Below are 25,286 nucleotides of genomic sequence, written 5' to 3'. Positions count from 1 at the left end.
AATTTAACATAATAAAAAAATAAAAAAAATAGATCAAACTGTTAACTAAAACAGAAAGTTAAATAAAAGTTAATTCTCAATTGATGTTGAATAAAACTTAAAACGAATAAAATAAATTAGTTGGGCACCCAAATTGAAACATTTTGTGTTTTTCTTGATTGAGGTTTTTATCAAAATAAGTTTTAGGAAATCAAAAAACAAAATTTCGAATTTTCTTAATAATTAAAATAATTTGTATTTTTGGGATTTTTCATTTTATTTTCATATACAAAAAAAAAAACGTTTTGTATATTATGTAAAAAACAGTTGACACTAATTTTTAAATATTTAATGTAATTTTAAGTATTTTACCGCGAAAACCTACAATACATTCAATTAAATGTTTTTTTTTTTAGTACAAACTTTTGTTGTTTTTTTTAAATGCAAATTTTGAATGCCACTTTCCAGTCAAAAGTCGCCGGTGTAAAATGTAAACACAAATGCCTCAACCGCTTGGGTCGTCGTCGGCTTGGACACACATAATATTTTGTTTTACAATTTTCCATTGTTAACTTTTTTTTAATAATCATGCGTTTTATCCGACCTATTGTCTGTCAGGACTGTGTTATTGAGCTAAAGTCGACTATAGCGGCTACATTGTAATATTGCCAACGGCGTACGTTTACCATTTGAATTCGTGGCCCTACTTAATAATAATCATTATGTAGGCATATGGTACATGTGAAATATTCAAGGACAAGCGATTACACGGTATCCCTACTTGATATTCCATAACACTGTTGCAACAGTGAGCTTCCATTGACAGCTAACGCTATAACAGGACCACAGTTTAACACAACAACTAGTGGTGTGGCTGTAAACGCGCAATTTTCAGGCCATCGAAAATAACGTAGTCAAGTATATTGGAGCAGTAGGTACTCAACGGGTTTGTTTATGGGCAACAGACGACACCAACATAATTATTATTCAGTAACGTGTGAGTATTTATGTACATTGAATATTTAATTAATGCGTTTAACACGCCTACTTAGCCCGCTGTTCTGTCTTGTTTATTTTACACACTACATGCATGAATGTATTTTTGCAACTGCTTAATACTTACATTTCATTTAAACACAACTATGGATGTACTTCTGATGTAAAATCAACATCCTGAGTGTGAATTACAATGAGTATTTATTAGTAAGTAACAAGTAATAGTAACATTGGACACAAACGATTTATTCAACGCGAAACCGTTTTTAATTTGTATGTAAATAGAAATCTAACGTTCGGTAGTTTGAGGTTTATTTAATTGTAGAAATGTAGTTTTTCTTCAGATTAGATAGTGTGTAATTTTTTTTGTTTTAGAAATCCAAATTCGTGCAAAACACTTGAATAGGAAAAATACATAATATTTTTTGCAATGGATCGAGAAAACAATTCCAACGCATCTACTAATTCTACAATAAATCCTCACATGAGCAAAATCTATGAGAACTACAAAAACATGACCGAAGAACAAAAACGGGCAAAGCTCGAAGAATACTTGAAAACCCCTCTGGCACCGGACACCAGTGATATGACTTATGCCGATTTTGATGTAGCTGAGTTCAGTCCGTACACGCCTACACAAGCTAATGGCAAGAATAAAAATTAGAAATTCTGGTTTGTTTGTACTTAATATTTGTGTGATTAAAAACAAAAACTAACAATATTTTGAGTATTTTACACTGGAAATGTTTTTAAATAATTTTTGGCAAATTTACAGCTATAAAATATGTTATTTTGTGATTACACTTTAGGTTGTTTTAATATATCTACTGAAAACATCACAAATCGGCAACGTCGTTAACAGCTATAATTAACCGAGTGATGTACTAAGCTATACCATTAACTGTTACACATTGATTTTACTCTCTCTCTCTCTCTCTTGTCTTTATCTAAGAGGCCTCTGCACCTGCGACTCGTTCTAATTTTAACCGTAATCAGAAATCCTATAATAGTTTTAAAAACAAATAAACATTTGCCAATACTCGAACAAAAAATTGTCTTATTTTTACACAAAATTATTTCAACTATTTGTATTACTATGAAATTCACCTGTTTTGTTTTTTTTGTTTTTATGGAGAACCCGGAGTTGAACTTTCATGTAAAATTATCTCAGTTTTCTGAAAACAAATATTAGAAAAGGCCAACTTTTTAGATTATATTCTCAATTTTAATGTCCTTCTGTCACTCAAAAGAATAAATCAGTATTCTTTTCAGAAAGTTGAGATCATTTTACATGAGAAACCTTTTTTTTTTTATTACATTTTTTGATGACACTACATGCAGATACATGGATATGTCCTGCAATCTATTATCTCCAATCCACTATCTCTATTAATTCACCTACATAATTCTAGTATTCATTCCAAAACATACTGGTGAAAATCTTCAATCGACCTTAACTGCTTGCTTACATAGAAGACAAGGATGCGTTACTTACATAAGTAATCGTTGTATCGATGAAAAATGTAGTATAGATAATTGTTACAGTTGTTAATATTCCAACACCTAACATTACAATTGACAAAAACCACTAACGATACAGGTGACTCTAATTATTGACTGATAATAATATAGTACACGAATTCATGTACCGTGAAATTATTACTTTGCTAAGTGCTATTTCAACATATATTCTTATATTATAGCCCTGGGCGGTACTACAGTAGGTACAAAAGTATGAATTTAATTAAGAAATTACTTAAGAGAGTACAACAGTCAGTAAGGTTTAAAATCTAAGCGTTTAAAAAAAGACAAATTATAATTTACATGTAATCTTACATTTACTAAGTATAAACGTTTGTAAGATTTTTTTTTTGTTAATTATTATTTTAATATCTGAGTATCTAAGGTTTTAGAAATATCATTATTTTAGTAAATATAAATACAGCATATTAGTATGATCATTCACTCGAAATGTTCTTACTTTGTTTTACATTTAACAATAAATACACAACATATATGTGCACTAATTTTAGTAGCCTACTTTTGCAAAAGTCAGGCGTCTCGTAAATCTATTAGTTAAAAAAAACGACTTTCTTCAATGATTGATTAACACAACGTTAACAGCTTATAATATAATCTATATAATGTACAATAAAATGTATAACAATAAATAATTACCTGATTTAAATAACATATACCAACGTTTAGATTAAAATATTTAAAAACAATAGGTTATATTTATCCCTACAATTGGATTGGTCTTCAAATATATTTAATGCTCAATTTCCTGAAAACACTTTAAATCAAAATAATTAGATGACTAATATAAACAAAATTTTATACCAAACTAAGATTCGAAAACGTGTTTTATTGTAAAATATTTTTAAGTACATACATTTCAAAATTAAATACTCCAAGAACAGTTAAGGACACAATAAGGCTTGCAAAATTCCACATTATACATAAAGAAATAATTAAAAAGCAAGTGTAGTTAGCTATTTCATAAGAAATTTACCAATTATAAACTTATACATAACTGGAAAAATAACACAAATACCTTATTGTTAATTTAAACGTGAAAATATAATAGTGTTTAATAAAATAATAAGATTACACTGAGATGTATTAAAATTATAGACATTGTATTAAGCTAAAATTCCCGACTCACTCTAACAATAGTGCTCCAAAGTGGGATTCATTTAAACCCAAATTTGGAAACACAGTTTGTATAATATGGTTTATTTTTTCATCGAGTTGACTCTCTATCTCCTGCAAATTTTGGGGAACCTCATTACATATATCCGTATCTGACTGAACCACGCAAGACATCCCAGTGAATATGTTTAGTTCTCTTTCAACTTCTGACAAATTGCTTTGGAAAGTTTCCATTCTATCAAGTGACATATAATTAACAAGATCCCGTTGATTGTTGATTATTGTATTGATATATTCAATGGAGTTCATGAGGAGGTAAATGATTTTCAAAACATCCTTTCTAAAAATTGTCTGAGGAGATAATCGTAGAAAATACAAAAGGGTGCTTCTTATGCGCAATATTACTGGATCGATCATCTTGACTATTTTCACGATTGATATAAAAACCTCATATTTGTCAGCAGGGTCTGGCTGGAAAAATAATTGTATCATAGATTTGTTGTAAGGCAATAATTGTTTTAATAGTTCAACGTAATAACAGCTCAGAAATCCGTAGATTTGACGCACTTTAGTGTCTACGTTTGTCTCGTTAACTATTTGCCCTATGACATCGGTCGCCAGCAGATCTTCTACACTGTATTGTCCGCTATCCATCACAAAATTAAAGTGGCACATAGGTTTCGACCGGTCAATTTGTATCAGTATCTCGTTCGTTTGGTGAACTCTGTTTTCCGTATCGGGATTTTCGTTCAAAGCAGTAGCGTTTGATAGTGTATTAAACGCAAACCCCAGTCGTGTGTAATCAGTTACTATAAAATCGTATGTTAAGTTATTGACATTAGTGTACATTTTGTTCACAGTGAGGATGGGGATGGACACGTCGTAAAGCGGATGATTTGAGAAATACCATTCGTCTTTTAACACGAGGGACCAGCTAAACGTGGAACTATCTATTTTATGGCTTTTTAATATATGCGATTCCGGGGCACAGTGTTTTTTGAAAAAATTCTTAGTCTCTCTTCTTAGGTTGTTTATAAGTTTTAACGTACCTTCAGTCGTAGGTGCGGAAATATCATCGTCATTTGTCGACGTGGAAACACAGCAAAATAGCATCGGCTTTGTTGTTTTAGTTGTTGTTCGTTTCCAGTAAGGGTCGGGTGTCATCTCGTAAGCACATCCGAAGCTTGTGAGGATTTCGTAAAAGTCATTGATTAATGGCGTTTCTGGAGACAACGATTGCACATAGGCAATCGCACTTTGCATGCGCGATACCAATTGTTTTCCGTGGCATAACTGCCTGAACTTCTCCAGACATTCTTGTTTATTTTCGGAAGGGATTGTATCCCAGTGAGACATCCGATTACAATAAAGCCCAATCCTATTCAGGTATTCAGTGTAAGTTAGAAACATTATAGCGTAATCGCAATTGAGAAATTGGTGGGCTTGCCGGACTTTCTGGTGTATGTTTCTGGTTGTCACTAAATTCTGTCCTTCGGCATCACTTCTAAGTAAATGTTCCACTCCATACTCCTCTTTATCGACCAGGATTTTCAAAGGTTCGAAATCCCGCCATCCCGGATGCTCCAGAATTCGGTTCATCTGATGCACGCCGTCTGCTGCCATTGCACCGTTGTATACAATATTATTATTACATAATACGAGCAGTATAAAACAGGTGAAAAAGCGTTGAGCTAGCATTATTATGCTGAAATTTATATCACGACACTTCACCACGGACATTGAAAATTAATCGACGAGAACCCAACGATCCGGTTAACTATGGTGAAATGCTAAAATTATAACGTGTGTTGAATGGACAGCATGCCTGTATAATACAGATAATACTTTAAATGTGTGGATTTGTGCTTTTTTGTGCGTCAACAGCCAAAAAGAACACGTACATCAAATTTCAATGGTAAAACGTTGACCTGTTTTTGCTATTTTATTTTGGCATCTGAATACACATCGATCATTTTAACATTGCATTCTTTCGACCCGACCTTATTTTTTTCGTACGAAAGGCTTTTTGAAATCGACTTATTCTTTTTCAGGTTGCTTAATGTGAAATTGGGCTTTTTCTGATCAATTTAGCCTAACAATGTAGACATTAATTAACAAATACATGTGTAGAGACTAGAGATATTACTCTTCAAATAAGTGTACAAACTAGAAAATTAAAAAAAAATATCATATTGTTTCCATTCTTATGTTGTCCAATAATATGTGATCAACTTAATGATATAATATAATACAATTTAGATTTATATGATCGGTTTAATTTTAATGACGACATATTCAACAATTTTAATTATTGAAGTTGAAGTTTTTGCTGTTGTTGGTTGTTTCTAGTAAGGGTCGGGGATTGTTTCGTATACACCGCCGAAGCTTGTCAGAATTTCGTATTTAAGCCAAACCCAATACCAATATGGTTGGCCAGCCTGGATATTTTTATAATATATATTTATTATAATATTCTACACTATTTTATTTAGTCACACGACATTAGAACTCCATTTCGGTTATGTAACCACTGACACCGTATCTTTGTATAAAAATTATTAAGATTAATTAGGATTTATATTTTGTGGAAATATAAACAATAACCTGTCAATTGCATTTGCATAGGCCTTTAATAAATGTAGAAAAATAAGGGGAGGAATCAGACGTAGAAACAAATAATTCTTGCCTAAATCGTTGTGGACAAAATATGGAGTTTAAATCTGGGACTAATAATTTCATTCGGTTCAACAAAGACAAGTAGTTTTATTACGTCGGTCATCACATAAAATATAATAATAATTTGATGTTAGCGCATTCCGTATCATAATCAGATATAATAAATAACCACCCATTATTAGACGAAAGGTAGACTGTTACGGATAACGGACTTTACACTTTAATCTAATTTAGCTGGAGCTAGTCGTTATCCGAGTATCTCGGATGATAATCTAGTATTTAAACCATGCATCAGCTACTACGGAATAATCGAGTGACCAGTAACCATAATATCTTTTTATATTTGTACAAAATCGCTTAATATTTATTATTTGTACATAACCTCTTTCACTAACAAATTTTTGTCTTCACAGGTGCCAACTTTTTTCATAGAGACGATTTTTTAGACATTTTAGTAAGCTTTCGATTGGTATAATCAAATTGAGGGCGACTCTTCCGGAACATTGTCAAAAATTGACATAACTGCCGCCGGTTTCGGTCGGTTGGCAATATTTTTGTGCACGGGTTTGGCGGCTCATGGTGGCCGCAAAACCCCAAATGCCATTTTTTTTTTAGGTTAAATAATATACTCTTACTGTTTTGTCGATAATTAGTATATATTTTAATTGATTAAGTCGATTTCGTATAATAATAATCGTCGGTATATGGGGATATATGGACTGCCCCTTAGAATAATTAGAGTATTGGCAACACAACATACACCAACGCCATGACACTCACTGTTATCATATTGCTGGCTCGTTTATGGCTAACTTCACACACGTTGTGCTGTTACTTGTTGAATGTAGACCATAGATAGTAGAAAAATATGATAACTAGATTAATGATAATAATATTTTTTTGTATCATCATCATTGCAGCAGTTTTCAACCTACTTGTACCACGGTTTATGGTTGGCAATCTGTAAATATGAATCGCTGGTCAACTAAACTATTACAAAACATTTGATTGTGTTTAGTTATCTGTATACTCACCCATCGGATAAATAAGTATTTTATTGGCTCTCGGTCTTTAGAAAATGTGATATCTTTACGAAGTCATAGCTAACGACTAGATGGATAAAAATTAATAATTCAAACGATAACACATTTAAAATATTTTTGCCTACAAATTTACGGAATTAAAAACATATGTTACCGTTTGAAAATGTGAACATAGACCCTTTTTATCGTAAAAGGGATGAAAATATAAATTTTCAAAGCATTGAAAAACATAGTAAAACTTATACCTAAAGCAATAGGAAAAAAAAAAATTTTCAAAATATCCATATATTTTGAGAAAATGAGTCTTTTGTTAGTTACAGAGTGATCTCTGTAGACTCTGGAGGTACACTATGAAATTTTAGTTGCCTACCTTTGCAAAAGTCAGGCGTCTCGTAAATCTATTAGTTAATAAAAAACGAGTCTTTCTTCAATGATTGATAAACACAACGTTAACAGCTTATAATATAATCTATATAATGAATAATACAATTTAAAACTATAAATAACTACCTGATTTTAATAAAATATACCAACGTTTGGATTAAAATATTTTAAAAAAAAAGAAAATATTTATCCTTACAATTGGATTGGTCTTCAAATATATTTAATGCTCAATTTCCTGAAAACACTTTAAATCAAAATAATTAGATGACTAATATAAACAAAATTTTATACCAAACTAAGATTCGAAAACGTGTTTTATTGTAAAATATTTTTAAGTACATACATTTCAAAATTAAATACTCCAAGAACAGTTAAGGACACAATAAGGCTTGCAAAATTCCACATTATACATAAAGAAATAATTAAAAAGCAAGTGTAGTTAGCTATTTCATAAGAAATTTACCAATTATAAACTTATACATAACTGGAAAAATAACACAAATACCTTATTGTTAATTTAAACGTGAAAATATAATAGTGATTAATAAAATAATAAGATTACACTGAGATGTATTAAAATTATAGACATTGTATTAAGCTAAAATTCCCGACTCACTCTAACAATAGTGCTCCAAAGTGGGATTCATTTAAACCCAAATTTGGAAACACAGTTTGTATAATATGGTTTATTTTTTCATCGAGTTGACTCTCTATCTCCTGCAAATTTTGGGGAACCTCATTACATATATCCGTATCTGACTGAACCACGCAAGACATCCCAGTGAATATGTTTAGTTCTCTTTCAACTTCTGACAAATTGCTAAGGAAAGTTGCCATTCTACCAAGTAGCTTATTTTTTACAAAACTATCCTGTTGATTGTTAACTGTTGATGTTGATGGGATGTCAAAAACCCTCGGCTGATAATAGTTAATATATTCAATGGAGTTCATGAGGAGGTAACTAATTTCCAAAATATATTTGTCAAAACTAGTCTGAGGAGATAATCGTTGAAAATAGAAAAGGGTGCCTTTAATGCGCAATATTACTGGATCGCTCTTCTTGACTATTTTCACGATTGATCTAAAAACCTCATAATTGTCAGCAGGGTCTGCCTGGAAAAATAATTGTGCTATAGATTTGTAGTAAGGCAGTAACTTTTTTAATAGTTCAACGCAATAACAGCTCAGAAATCCGTAGACTTGACGCAATTTCGTGTCTACATTTGTCTCGTTAACTATTTTCCCTTTGACCTTGGTCGCCAGCAGATCTTCTACACTGTATTGTCCGCCATCCATCACAAATTTAAAGTGACACATAGGTTTCGACCGGTCAATTTGTGTCAGTATCTTGTTCGTTTGGTGAACTCTGTTTTCCGTATCGGGATTTTCATTTAAAACAGTAGTGTTTGATACTGTATTAAACGCAAACCCCAGTCGTGTGTAATCAGTTACTATAAAATCGTTTATTATGTTATTGACAATAGTGTACATTTTGTTTACCGTGAGGATGGGGATGGACTTATCGTTAAGCGGATGATCTGTGTAATACCATTCGTCTGTTAACACGAGGGACCAGCTATATGTGGAACTCTGCATGTTGTTGGTTTTTAATGTGTGCGATATCGGAGCACAGTGATTTTGGAAAAAATGCTGAGTCTTTATTCTTAGGTTTTCTATCAGTTTTAACGTACCTTCAGTCGTAGGTGCGGAAATATCATCGTCATTGGTCTTCAAGGAAGCACAGCCGCTTAAAAACTTCTTATTTGATGTTGTACTTGTGTGTCGTTTCCAGTAAGGGTCGGGTGTCGTCTCGTAAGCACCGCCGAAGTTTGTCAGGATTTTGTAAAAGTCATTGATCAATGGCGTTTTTGGAGACATCGATTGCAAAAAGGCAATCGCACTTTGCATGCGCAATACCAATTTTTTCCCGTCGGATAACTGCCTGAACTTCTCCAGACATTCTTGTTTATGATCAGAAGGGATAGCATCCCAGTGAAACATCCGATTACAATAAAGCCCAATCCTATTCATGTACTCAATGTAAGTTAAAAACATTATAGCGTAATCGCAGTTCAGAAATTTGTGGGCTTGCCGCACTTTTTCTTGTATGTTTCTGTCTGTCACTAAATTCTGTAGTAAATGTTCCACTCCATACTTTTTTTTACCGTCCATGATTTTCAAAGGTTCGAAATCCCACCATCCCGGATGCTCCAGAATTCGGTTCATATGTGGCACGTTGTCTGGAAGCACGCACGCCGTCTTTGCACCATAACATATAATATTATTATTATATAATACGAGCAATATAAAACAGGTGAAAAAGCGTTGAACTAGCATTATTGTGCCGCAATTTATATCACAACACTTTAATACGGACATTTAATTAATCGACGTGAACCCAACAATCCAGTAAACTATGGTAAAATACTAAAATTATAACGTGTGTTGAATGGACAGTAAGCCTGTATAATACAGATAATACTTTGAATGCGTGTGATTTGTACTTCTTTGTGCGTCAACAGCCAAAAAGAACACGTACATAAAATTTCAAAGTTTCCAATGTTAAAACGTTGACCTTTTTTTGCTATTTTTTTTTTTTGGCATCTGATTACACATCGATCATTTTAACATTGCATTCTTTCGACCCGACTTTATTTGTTTTGTACGAAAGGCATTTTGAAATCGATAAATAAGTATACAAACTAGAAAATGTAGAAAAATAAGATACTGTTCCCAATCTCATGTCGTCCAGTAAAATATGATTAACCTAATAATATAATATAATTTTAATTTAGATTTTTCTGATCGGTTTATTCTTAATGACGACATTTTCAACAATTTTAATTTAAGCTCCGATGCTGAGCGGCGAAGGTTTTACTCTGATGTGGGTTTTTTTTTTATCTTTATACACTGTAACTTTTTTAATACTGAACCAATTCCTTCGAGTAGCAATCTCTAAATTGAAACTAGAAAAAAAATTAGTTTTAAACAATTATTAAAAACGAAGCTAACGACAATTCGACGTTCAACCAAAACCTATTAATTCAACAGTGGACATTTATAGAAAAATTATAATAACCCTATTTATCTAACTAATTGATTTAAATTATTTCAAATGCTTTACTGTTATTGTAGAAATCTCTTTTTTTTTTAAATATTTCGATAGGCTACGGATCTTTTAATTGACGTTGTAAACTTCAAAGTTCAGTCAAATTCTCTTTTATCAAAAAAATAGCTTAACAAGCATAGCTAAATTAATATACATATTGCTATAAGAGATACCAACATCACCCCTCCCTAAATCCTGTTACCCAAGGGCAGAAAAATCACAATGACCTTGAAATATCATTGTATGGTAAAAAAAATACAAAATGATTCACATAGGTGGTTTTATCATAAGTTTAAAAAAATCGTCAACAAGTCATGTTGGCCTTGAAATTCTAAAGACCATGAGTATTTGTCGTACCCCGTTATTAAAATGCAAGTTTAACATGGGTATCTAAAAAATAGACACAGTCTTTTGGCTTTGCATAATATTTTTCACACAAACGAGCACTGTATTTCATTTATGCAAACAGTGCAAAATTTAAACGCACATCGAATCACACAAGTGTTTTTCTAAAGTAAAAGAATTCTGTTTTCGAATAAAGGCTTAGGCAAGAATTCAGTAATAAATATATATATATATATACAGGGTGACACATTAATGATAATACGCTTATTTTTTTAGTGTCTCCGATTACCAAAACTAACTATATTATTGTATGGGTGTATGTTAACTACTAAAAGTAACGATAATTATGTAAAATATTGAAATTTGTCATAAACAGTCGAAAAAACGGTGGCCTTAGTTGACAGTTGTTAAAGTATACTTATGATGTGAGTCTTCTTTTTTTTTTTGTGATTCAGCTGCTACGGCTGATACACAAATACAAGTTTATGCGTCTTGGGGCAAAATATATATCATAGGCAAATTGTGAAATGTAGTACATGCATTTTTTTTTATGTAACTTACTAAAAGCTGTAACAGTAAATAATTAAAAAGTATAGGCGCAAATACGGGGGGAGGGGGGGGCTATGGTGGACTTAGCCCCCCCAATTCTAGACATAGCCCCACCAAAAAAATTAGGTTATGCATACAGTTTTAAAATATAAAAATGTATTTCCTTATATATGTAATTAAAAAAAAATTCCAGCCCCCCAAGTTAAAAATTGAAATTGCGCCTATGTTAAAAAGCTCTCTTTATTGTAATTTAATACATAAAAAAAAGATAAAGGAAATAAGTTTAAAAAAATCAAAATTATGGAAAAATGTCAAAAAATTAAAAATCGTCATAAGCGGTTACAATTTATTAAATTTTTTAAATATAATTTGATCATCTCCAGAAAATATTTATGTCAACTGACTGTGTAACGATATGAACGCAGAACATTGTTGTGTCGCTTTTGACTTATTGACTTCGAATAATAGTTTCTGAAAAACCCTTAGAGATTAAACTATCCTCATTATCGTCATACTGGTTAAATTTGATTTGCCAATTTTCTATAACATCCTCACTCGCTACATTAATATAATATTAAGTTATAATTTAAATTTTATGACAACCAGTACAATTATAGGCTAATTTTAAGTACATTGTTGCCTTCACAGCGCTTTTATCAATAACTATTTCATATTTCTACTAACTAAAATAAAATTGCACATAAAATTTACTCAATAATCTGTGGTGAAGCTTTGTTTTATTAAGGAAAAACCAAACTAAAGGGGGGAATTACGATGTTACGGTAGTAGGTTGCAATGAGTAATGGTGAATCAACAGTCGACAGCTGGTATCTGAAATATATTTGCATTATGGTGCAGGTTTTTTTCGCCTGCATAGACTACTACTTTTTTAGGGGTGAAAAGTTTTTTGTGTTTTTAGCCGTAATTATAAGACCTATTAGTTGAAAACATTTTTCAGGAGCCAGAACTCATAACATTATGTATCCATAACATATTAGACGAATAAAAAAATTCGGGAGCACATTTTTTTTTTTTTAATTGCCGGAAAACTGTTTTTGCAAATGTTAAATGTTTAAAAAAAAATTATCAAATCATGGCAGTATTTTTAACGGATACTATTCAGAGTGGTCCCGGTAAGTTTTGAGTGCCCAAGCATAAGTTTTAGGTTTTAATGTCATTTTTCAAAAGTGATTTTATCACATTCAGTCAGTTCGGTCCAACTTAATTGTGAATATCCGTCGATAGCCATACTTAAGGTTATTTATCGATGGAAAAAAAAAATGTACTCAGACATTCTCATGTGTGCACAAGTGCCGAAATTTTATGTTTTTTTGAAAATATTTTCGATTTATTATAACCTTAGCATTTTCAATATAAAATGTGCTATCAACAAAAACGTACATGGAAAAACCGAAATTTTGACAACCCCCGACCCCCTGCGAGAAAGGTTGACATATTTTTGGCGCATTTTTAAGATTTAAGAACTGATAATAATAGTCTGAAGATGGGTGTAACGAACAACATAAAACATCAGTGTAGTGTATTTATGAATAGGACGTTTACTTTTTTGTTTTTTAATTCTGTAATTCGATTTAAAGTTTTTTTTTTTTTTATAGATCAAAGCATGACAACGAATAATACAAATTTTGGTTTTATATTTTATCAAACCACATATCCATCTTAAGTAAGAGGAGTCCAGTCATAGTCATCGTGTTGATGATAAAGAATATTGTCAGTCGTATGGTGTCAAAATAATATTTATCGAAAAATAAAAGACACAATTGTAATTACAGCTATACGTTTTTGGGTAAAACTTTGAGAACGTTTACTCGTTTTTGTAATTATACCATCTAGTACGTAGTAGTAATGTTTGTAACGTTTTTTTTTCTCATTTAATATTATTTGTATATCAAACAGGTATGAAAATTGTGCTAAACAAAATTGTGTTTTCGTGTAAACGCTTAGGCTAGAATTCGATACAACAACACTTCAAAACATATTTTTAAATATTCGTTTGCTTTTGAACTCGGTGTCACTTTTAAATCACGTGCGCCGATTTGCGAAAATGTACAAAACTTTTTTAACAATAAATTGAAATAATTTATAAATCGCATTTACACGACAAAAGGTGTTAACACCAACGGTAAAAAAATATATAGCAGATAGTAAACCTATGTAAAAAAATGTTTTACAGAAAAATACTTCAAATATTATAATATTTGCAAAACATCCATGATGTTCAACCTATTTCGTCTTACTTCCATTTAAAGTATTAACCACGTTTTCTCGAAAAATAAAATGCACATTAACCATATTAATAACAATTTATTAAAACTAATTTTCTTCATAGCAATAGTACAAGTGATTCATTAATTAAATAAGCCGTTGTCCAATTATACTGATTAAAGAGTGTACCTATATATACAAGGTGACTGGTTAATTATGCCCCAATCAATATTATAAAAAATTAAATACATTTAGCTTCGATGCAGAACGGCGAAGGTGTTGGTTTTACTCTGATGTGGGCTTTTTTTTATCTGTATACACTGCAACATTTTTAAAACTGAACCAATTCCTTCGAATAGCAACTCTTTAAATCACAAATTTCATCTAGTTGGTACTTTGGGGGGTAAAAGTTAAAAAAGTTTACTTCTTCACAGTCGAAATTTAAAGTTAGAACTTTTACTGGCTATAATTTCGAGAAAAAGAGTCGGATCGAGTTGAAATTTATTAGGAATATTTATTTGGTATGCCCGCACACGTGAGTTGTATCAAATTTGAATTATACCCATTTCCCACCTCCCTAGGAGGGGTACAAGTTTTTTTTGTTTTTTGCGGGTTTCAGCCGTAATTTTAAGACTTTTAAGTTGAGGTGCTGTGTTTACAAATAAGCATCAAAGCGTTTATTTGAAAGTGATTTTATTTCATTTTATCACTTTTATTTATACTAATTCCTGTAGACCTGTGACCTCTCCGTCCCCTCGTTGCTTTGATTCCATTATGCCTATACTCTACTGTACTAGTCCTCTCTTTCAAATTAACGCTTTGATGCTTATTTGTAAATACAGCACCTCAATTTAATACTTTTTAACTTTGCTGACAATGGAGAGTAATAGCCCACACGAAACACTTCTCCAAATCGATACACAACCGCATAAACACTTTTAAAAATTTTAAATTCAGCACGCAATTATGTGTTGAAAAACAATTTTAAATTAAATTGCTTTTCGATTTAAAATATGTAGGATTAATTTTTGTACCCTGAATTGTTGTTATAGGAATCACATTTAAGCAAATCCCAATACCAATATGGTTAGCCACCTGGATATTTTTTTTCACAACTCTCGCTAAATATATATTTATTATAATATTCTACACTATTTTATTTTATTTATAAATTGAAACTTTAACAAAACACAAGCCTGCCAAAACTAGAATACTCCCTCTTATCACTAATACACCAACGTATATTTCAAACTATACTATACATTCAGATCTACAAATGAAAACTACAACCTAAGTTATACCATAGCCCTCTATTTACAAGAGTAAATTACCTTAAAATTCTAACTATCTGTCAGACCATAAACGACCTACTAAAAAAGCAAGTGTCTGGTGCTTCTTACTTAGAGATTTTTAATTTTAAACTGAAAAAAATAGCCTAGCAGTTAGACGGTTAAATCTCAAGTGTCCAGTGTTGCTTACTTTATGGGTTGACAACAGATTAAAAATCTAGAGGTCAATCAGTATATTATGGTAAATAAGAAATGAATTGATAAGTGACAAAGTTCTTACTTTGTTTTACATTTAACAATAAAGCCACTATATATATACTCTATGAAATTTTAGTTGCCTACCCTTACAAAATTCAGGCGTCTCGTAAATATATTAATTAAAAAAAACGAGTATTTCTTCAATGATTGATAAACACAACGTTCTCAGCTTATAATATAATCTATATAATATACAATAAAATGTATAACAATAAATAATTACCTTACAAAACTGTATACCAAACTAAGATTCCAAAACGTGTTTTATTGTAAAATATTTTTAAGTACATAAATTTCAAAATTAAATACTCCAAGAGCAGCTGTTAAGGACACAATAAGGCTTGCAAAATTCCACATTATACATAAAGAAATGATAAAAAAGTAGGTCTAGTTAGATTTTTCATGAGAAATTTACCAATCATAAACTTATACATAATTGGAAATACAACACAAATAACTTATTGTTAGTTTGAATGTGAAAATAAAATAGAGTTTAATAAAATAATAAGATTCATTCAAAATGGGATTCATTTAAACCCAATTTTGGAAACACATATTCTACAATATAGTTAATAATACCATTGAGTTGACTCTCTATCTCCTGCAAATTTTGGGGAACCTCATTACTTATATCCGTATCAGACTGAACCACGCAAGACATCTCAGTGTATGTGTTTAATGCTATTTCAACATCTGACAAATTGCTTTGGAAAGTTTCCATTCTATCAAGTGACATATCATTAACAAGATCCTGTTGATTGTTGATTATTGTATTAATATATTCAATGGAGTTCATGAGGAGATAAATGATTTTCAAAACACCATTGCCAAAACTAGTCTGAGGAGATAATCGTTGAAAATAGAAAAGGGTGCCTCTCATGCGCAACATTACTGGATCGCTCATCTTGAATGTTTTCACGATTGATATAAAAACCTCATATTTGTCAGCAGGGTCTGCCTGAAAAAATAGTTGTGCTATAGATTTGTAGTAAGGCAATAACTTTTTTAATTGTTCAACGTAATAACAGCTCAGAAATCCGTAGACTTGACGGATTTTAGTGTCTACGTTTGCCTTGTTAACTATTTGCCCTTTGACCTCGGTCGCCAGCAGATCTTTTACATTGTATTGCCCGCCATCCATTACAATATTTAAGTGGCACATAAGTTTCGACCAGTAAATTTGTAACAGTATCTCGCTCGTTTGGTAAACAATATTTTCTGTATCGGGATTTTCATTTAAAACCGTAGTGTTTGATTCTGCATTAAACGCGAAACCCAGTCGAGTGTATTCCAATACTATAAAATCGTTTATTATGTTATTGACAATAGTGTACATTTTGTTCACAGTGACGATGGGGATGGACGTATCGTAAAGCGGATGATTTGAGAAATACCATTCGTCTGTTAACACGAGGGACCAGCTAAGCGTGGAACTCTCTATGTTAGTGCTTTTTAATATACGCGATTCCGGGGCACAGTGTTTTTTGAAAAAATTCTTAGTCTCTTTTCTTAGGTTGTTTATAAGTTTTAACGTACCTTCAGTCGTAGGTGCGGAAATATCATCGTCATTTGTCGACGTGGAAGCACAGCAAAATAGCATCGGCTTTGTTGTTTTAGTTGTTGTTCGTTTCCAGTAAGGGTCGGGTGTCATCTCGTAAGCACATCCGAAGCTTGTGAGGATTTCGTAAAAGTCATTGATTAATGGCGTTTCTGGAGACAACGATTGCACATAGGCAATCGCACTTTGCATGCGCGATACCAATTGTTTTCCGTGGCATAACTGCCTGAACTTCTCCAGACATTCTTGTTTATTTTCGGAAGGGATTGTATCCCAGCGAGACATCCGATTACAATAAAGCCCAATCCTATTCAGGTATTCAGTGTAAGTTAGAAACATTATAGCGTAATCGCAATTGAGAAATTGGTGGGCTTGCCGGACTTTCTGGTGTATGTTACTGTCTGTTACTAAATTCTGTCCTTCAGCATCACTTCTAAGTAAATGTTCCACTCCATACTCCTCTTTATCGTCCAGGATTTTCAAAGGTTCAAAATCCCGCCATCCCGGATGCTCCAGAATTCGGTTCATCTGATGCACGCCGTCGGCTGCCATTGCACCATAAAATATAATATTATTATTACATAATACGAACAATATAAAACAGGGGAAAAAGCGTTGAACTAGCATTATTATGCTGAAATTTATATTACAACACTTCACCACGGGCATTTAATTATTCGACGACAACCCAACGATCCGGATAGTTTATTATGGTAAAATACTAAAATTATAACGTGTGTTAAATGGATAGTATGCTTGTATAATACGAATAACACTTTAAATGCGTGTGATTTGTGTTTTTTGCGCGTCAGCACCCAAAAGGAACACGTACATCAAATTTCAAAGTTTCCAATGTTAAAACTTTGACTTGATTTTGCTATTTTTTTTTTTTGGCACCTGAATACACGTCGATCATTTTAACATTGCATTCTTTCGACCCGACTTAATTTTTTTTTTTTTTTTATGAATGGCGTCTTGAAACCGATGTTTTCTTTATCAGCATTATCAAATTAGGTCGAAAATGTTATTTAGAAAAATCTAGAAAAAAATATGTATAGTCAAATAACTAGGATAAGTTTGACACGTTGTGAAAACTAGATCATGGAAAAAACTAATACTGTTAATAATGATTGTTCTGTTGAAAAAAGTGGAGTTCACCGTTTACACAAATTTCTGCTACCTTGGTCTAACTTGAAATATTCTTATGACCATACACTAGTATATATACTTACTTTGTTTTTCATTTAACAATGAATAGAAAGTAACTTAGCTGCACATGCCGTTTACATGGCAATTAGGTATACGCTATATTTTTGTTGAAAGTGTACAAACAGCTCCAATACATACCACCCCAATAATTCTAAATAGTTTAAATTATACATAGTTTAAAATAAAACAAAAATTAGTCATTGTAAAATGTGAATATGCAAATATAATTCGATTTAATAAAATAATACGATTACAAAATAACTAATTGTTAATTTGAATGTGCAAATATAATAGTGTTTAATAAAATAATAAAATTACACTGAAATATTATAAAATTATAACTATTGTGTAAATCTGTATTTCCTGACTTCACTCTAATATTAGCGTATCAAAGTGGGAGGTATTTAAACCTAAATTTGGAAACACTGTTTCTATAATATAGTTTATTATATCATTGAGTTGCTTCTCTATCTTCGGCAAATTTCGGGGAACCTCATTACTTATATCCGTATCTGACTGAACCACGCAAGACATCCCAGTGACTATGTTTAGTCCATTTTCAACATCTGACAAATTGCTTAGGAAAGTGTTCATTTTCTCAAGTAACTTATTATTGACATCATTGTACTGTTGATTGTCGATTGTTGATGTTGACGGTTTGTCATAAACCGCCGACTGATAAAAATTAATATATTCAATGGAGTTTATGAGGTGGTAAATGATTTTCAAAATATATTTTTCAAAACCAGTCTGATGAGATAATCGTTTAAAATACAATAGGGTGCCTCTCATACGCAATATTACTGGATCGATCATCTTGACTGTTTTCACGATTGATATAAAAACCTCATATTTGTCATCAGGGTCTGCCTGAAAAAATAGTTGTGCTATAGATTTGTTGTGAGGCAATAACTTTTTTAATTGTACAGCGTAATAACAGCTTAGAAATCCGTAGGCTTGACGCATTTTGGTGTCTACATTTACTCCGTTAACTATTTGCCCTTTGACCTGGGTCGCCAGTAGATCTGTTACACTGTATTGCCCGCCATCCATCACAAGCCTATATTCGGAAAAATGTTTCAACCAACCTTTTTGTAACAGTATCTCGTTCATTTGGTTAACTCTGTTTTCCGTATCAAGATTTACATTCAAAGCAGTAGTGTTTGATTCTGCATTAAACGCGAAACCCAGTCGAGTGTATTCCAATACTATAAAATCGTTTATTATGTTACTGACAATAGTGTACATTTTGTTCACAGTGACGATGGGGATGGAATAATCATCGTTAAGCGAATGATCTGAGAAATACCATTCGTGTGTTAACACGATGGACCAGCTATACGTGGAACTTTCTATGTTATTGCTTTTTAATAAATGCGTTTTCGGAGCACAGTGTTTTTTGAAAAATTTCTTAGTACCTTTTCTTAGGGCTTTTATAAGCTCTAACGTACCTTCAGTCGTAGGTGCGGAAATATCGTCGTCGTTTGTCATCAAAGGAGAAAAGCAAAACAATTTCTTTTTTGATTTTGTAGTGGTTGATGGTTTCCAGTAAGGGTCGGGTGTTGTCTCGTATAAACTGCTAAAGCTTGTCAGAATTTCGTAAAAATTATTGATCAATTCGGTTTCTGGAGACATTGATTTTAAGTAGGCAATCGCACTTTGCATGCGCAATACCAATTTTTTCCCGTCAGATAACTGCCTGAACTTTTTTAGACATTCTTGTTTATCATCTGTAGGGATTTTAACAAATCTAGGCATCCATAAACAATGACTGCCTATTCTGTACATGTATTCAATGTAAGTTAGAAACATTATAGCGTAATCGCAATTGAGAAATTGGTGGGCTTGCCGGACTTTCTGGTGTATGTTACTGTCTGTCACTAAATTCTGTCCTTCGGCATCACTTCTAAGTAAATGTTCCACTCCATACTCCTCTTTATCGACCAGGATTTTCAAATGTTCAAAATCACGCCATCCCGGATGCCCCAGAATTCGGTTCATCTGATGCACGCCGTCTGCTGCCATTGCACCATAAAATATAATATTATTATTACATAATACGAGCAATATGAAACCGGTGAAAAAGCTTCGAGTTAGCATTTTTATGCTGAAATTTATATCACGGCACTATGTTAAAGTTATAACGTCTGTCGAATGGACAGTGTGCCTCTAAAATACAGGTATTACTTTGAATGTGTGTGATTTGTGTTTTTGCGCGTCAACACCCAAAAAGAACACGCACATAAAAAACAACGGCTCTATACGTACATCAAATTGCAAGGCTTTTGAATTTTAAACCGTTGACATAGTTTTTTTTTTGCATCTGAACACATCGATCATTTTTACATTGCATTCTTTTCGAACCGACTTTTTTTTTAAAAAAGGTGTCATGAAATCGATGTTTACTTTGTCAGCGTTATCGAATTAGGCCATGTATTCACCATTTTAATTTTGGGAAAGCTAGAATACCTACTTGAATCTTCACAGTGAAAAGTTAGGGCAAATTTTGGTGCACCAAAAGGAACTGTCTTTGGACAGTTAACATTTATAATGTAGATAATACAATATACGAGATCCCGCTCTTTCCGTTGTCTTTTTAAGGAGTTGCATGCGATCTGTTATTTAGACTTTTTAGACCAAAAAGCAATATAAAATTGTGACTTCTTAAGATGGTCCGAATTCAATTCTGTATTGATATACGAGTATTTGATAACTTTATAATTAAGATTTTATAGTTTAAATCCCGAATAAATTCGAGTTAGGTATAAAAGGTTTTAGTTCTGACCATAATTCGGGAGTTTATAGGTAATATAGGCGCCAAGCTTTGAAAAAAAAACAGTTTTTGTGATATTTGAATGTGCAAATAATTAGATGATTTATTTAAACAAAACTTTATACCAAACTAAGATTCGAAAAGTTGTTTTATTGTAAAATATTTTTAAGTACATACATTTCAAAATTAAATACTCCAACAATAGTGAAGGACACAATAAGGTTTGCAAAATTCCACATTATACATAAAGAAATAATAAACAAGCAGGTCTAGTTTGCTGTTTCATGAGAAATTTACCAAATATAAACTTATACATAATTGGAAATATGAATAGAACACAAATAACTTATTCTTAATTTAAATGTGCAAATATAATATCGTTTTATATAATAATAAGATTACAATGACATGTATTTAAATTATAGATATTGTATTAATCTTAATTTCTCGACTTCATTCTAACAATAGTGCTCCAAAGTGGGATTCATTTAAACCCAAATTTGGAAACCCAGTTACTATAATATAGTTTATAATATCATTGAGTTGACTCTCTATCTCCTGCAAATTTTGGGGAACCTCATTACTTATATCCGTATCTGACTGTACCACGCAAGACTTCTCAGTGTATGTGTTTAGTGCTATTTCAACTTCTGACAAATTGCTCAGGAAAGTTTCCATTCCACCAAGTAACTTATTATTGACATTGTACTGTTGATTGTCGATTGTTGATGTTGATGGTTTGTCATAAGCCGCCGACTGATAAATATTAATATATTCAATGGAGTTTATGAGGTGGTAAATGATTTTCAAAATATATTTGTCAAAACCAGTCTGAAGAGATAATCGTTTAAAATACAATAGGGTGCCTCTCATGCGCAATATTACTGGATCGATCATCTTGACTATTTTCACGATTGATCTAAAAACCTCATATTTGTCAGCAGGGACTGCCTGAAAAAATAATTGTGCTGTAGATTTTTTGTAAGGCAATAACTGCTTTAATAGCTCAACGTAATAACAGCTCAGAAATCCGTAGACTTGACGCATTTTAGTGTCTACATTTGCTCTGTTAACTATTTGACCTTTGATCTCGGTCGCCAGCAGATCTTCTATACTGTATTGTCTGCCATCCATCACAAAATTAAAGTGGCACATAGGTTTCGACCGGTCGATTTGTATCAGTATCTCGTTCGTTTGACGAACTCTGGTTTCCGTATCGGGGTTTTCATTTAAAACAGTAGTGTTTGATTGTGGATTAAACCGGAAACCCAGTCGAGTGTAATCCGATACTATAAAATCGTTTATTATGTTATTGACAATAATGTACATTTTGTTCACAGTGAGGATGGGTAAGGACTTATTGTAATGCGTGCGATCTGTGCCATACCATTCGTCTGTTAACACGAGTGACCAGCTAAACGTGGAACTCTCTATGTTATTGCTTTTTAATAAATGCGTTTTCGGAGCACAGTGTTTTTCAAAAAACTGCATAGTACTTATTCTTAGGTCTTTTAAAAGACTTAACGTACCTTCAGTGGTAGGTGCGGAAATATCATCGTCGTTTGTATCCAAGGAAGCACAGCACATCAATGTCTTATTTGGTGTTGTAGGTGTTGGTCGTTTCCAGCAAGGGTCGGGTGTCGTCTCGTATAAACTGCCAAAGCTTGTCAGAATTTCGTAAAAATCATTGATCAATTCGGTTTCTGGAGACATTGATTTCAAGTAGGCAATCGCACTTTGCATGCGCAATACCAATTTTTTCCGTCGGATAACTGCCTGAACTTCTCCAGACATTCTTGTTTATCGTTGGAAGAGATAGAACCCCAGCGAGACATCCGATGACAATGAATGCCTATCGTATTCATGTATTCAGTGTATGTTAGAAACATTATAGCGTAATCGCAATTGAGAAATTGGTGGGCTTGCCGGACTTTCTGGTGTATGTTACTGACTGTCACTAAATTCCGTCCTACATCGCCCCTAAGTAAATGTTCCACTCCATACTCATTTTTATCGTCCACGATTTTCAATTGTTCAAAATCACGCCATCCCGCATGCCCCAGAATTCGGTTCATCTGTGACACGTTGTCTGCTGCCATTGCACCCCGAAACATAATATTATGAAATAATAATATGAGGAATGTAAAACAGGTGAAAAGGCGTTGAGCTAGCATTTTTATGCTGAAATTTAAATCACGACACTTCACTACGGACATTTAAGTATTCGACGAGAACCGTACGATTCGGATAGTTAATTATGACAAAATTTTAACGTCCGTTGAGTTGACAGTATGCCTGTATAATACAGATAATACCCTGCATGTGTGTGATTTGTGCATTTTTGTGTGTCAACAGCCGAAAAGAACACGTACATCAAAAACCACGGGCCTGTACTTACATCAAACTACAAGTTTTTTGAACTTTCAAACGTTGTTTTTCTTATACAACGTTTTTTTTTCGGAATCTACATACACATCGATCATTTTGACATTGCATTCTTTAAGACCCGACTTTATTTTTTTTTTGAAAGGCGCCATGAAATCAGCCTTATCAAAGATAATTTACTTTTCTTTTAACCTTTTCTGAAATCATTAAATTTAAACCATTAAATTTCAAAAACATTATTACTATTAGACGCCTGAGATTAACTACTAATTTCTATAGATTCAATTGAACGGCGATTTTTATTATTATTGCTTATGAAATCTTTTGACTTAGTTTTAATCTATAACATGTATATATGTGGTTCTAACGTTATTAACAGCTTGGAACCGAAACGAAGCTCTCCCGAAAAAAACCAAAAAAGGAAGGAATTTTTCTTTGTTTCGTTTTTTTATGTGTATTCCTAAAACTTAAATTTTGAAAATTATTCACAACGTAAACTAGGTGTGGCCCTATATTATATAAACATTTTTCGAGATTCCAATCAAGAAAATAACAAAAATAAACACAATTTCAACAATAGTAATTTACATACAATTTAATATTCAATTGAACGGACGATCGTTGTTTTTGTTTCGAGTAGTGTAAATACATATCCAATGAATGTATAGGGCACAGTTTTATTTTTATTTTACAGACGCGAGTAAAATGCTTGGAACAATATTTTTTCCATTCTTTTACTTGTATACTTGTATAGTCGTATGTTGTGACTTGTGTCTAGAGACACGCACGTCTGTGTTAATAACGCGTACCTCACCTCAACGTTTACATACGACCGCTGTTTAAAATGTGCAGAATTATGAGAAAATATCGTCGTTATGGTTGCAGTCGGTTGTGCTCCCTTTAAATTAATGAAGGGTGTCGGGTTCGATTCTTATCTTGTTCTTTATTTTTTTTCCTCATTTTTTTTTAAATTTAAAATTTGACTTAACTTCAAAACTGTAACCTCCTTTAGTTTAGCATTTTAGGTTGTTATAATTTTTAGTCTTCTGTCTTTTTATATTACTATTAGTGTACTTGTACTACATACATAAAGTGTATAAAACGAAAAAATAGCACGATTAATCCAAAATAAATACTGTAAACATAACAAAAACCTAATTGTACAGTGTATTATAAATATTAAATACATACAATTTTAATATAGTTTTAATAGATGCCACGACGACAATAACGTAATACTGATGTACAACTAATGAATAATTATACATCAGCCCAAACAATGGGCAGCAGCGTTGTTTGTATCAAGTTAAAAACAATATTTTATTTTTGTTTAATTTTGTGACTTTAATAAATTATGTAGGAAGTGTAATTAATATTTTTATAAACATTTTTTACCAATTTCTATCAAATTAATTAAATTTATTTTTAAAAGTAATAATTATTGCAGTAAAAATATGGATAACACTTATGTTTTCATGTATATCCATAGGCACAATTAGGGGGTATTAGCACATCTAATTTTAAAACGGGCACCATCTAAAAATTTTCGAGTTTATGTCTTAAAACCTCTTCATATTAAATGTTTCATATAAAAAACATAAGAAACCAACAACTTTGTAAAACAAATTTAACATGTTAAATGTTTATACAACATTCTTGCTCAACAAAACCATTAACCCCGTTAGTTAAAATTTTAAAACCTGGATAATGCAGAGCTTAAACACCCTCAACATTTTTATTAAAATTGCGCCTATGTGTATACCGTATAATAAACGAAATACATAATTATTATGTATAGGTAGGTCCCTTGAAATGTCCGCATAGTAGTATTAAAATTCTTAAAAAATTCAGC

The 25,286-nt window shown here is 32.1% G+C and overlaps 1 long non-coding RNA gene across 3 annotated transcripts; it reads left to right on the top strand.

Moving 5' to 3' along the window:
* The first annotated feature begins 739 nt into the window (after positions 1 to 739).
* On the top strand, positions 740 to 13,550 carry LOC126832814 (uncharacterized). 3 transcript variants are annotated; one of them, XR_007684808.1, is made up of 3 exons: positions 793 to 976; positions 1,351 to 1,647; positions 13,353 to 13,550. It is a non-coding gene; the product is annotated as an uncharacterized LOC126832814 (long non-coding RNA). The 3 variants fall into 3 exon arrangements; XR_007684807.1 differs by lacking the exon at positions 13,353 to 13,550 and adding an exon at positions 1,785 to 2,026; XR_007684806.1 differs by lacking the exon at positions 13,353 to 13,550 and having other exon boundaries at positions 740 to 976; positions 1,351 to 1,694.
* Positions 13,551 to 25,286: the final 11,736 nt, after the last annotated feature.

The sequence above is a fragment of the Adelges cooleyi genome, unplaced genomic scaffold (assembly GCF_023614345.1).
Source record: "Adelges cooleyi isolate 19-005CV unplaced genomic scaffold, UGA_ACOO_1.1 ACOO_flye_CR_arks_rails_tigmint_CR_PRNA_167, whole genome shotgun sequence".
Lineage (NCBI taxonomy): Eukaryota > Metazoa > Arthropoda > Insecta > Hemiptera > Adelgidae > Adelges > Adelges cooleyi.
Note: the sequence above shows the minus strand (reverse complement) of the source record. Positions and strands in the feature narration are given on the sequence as shown.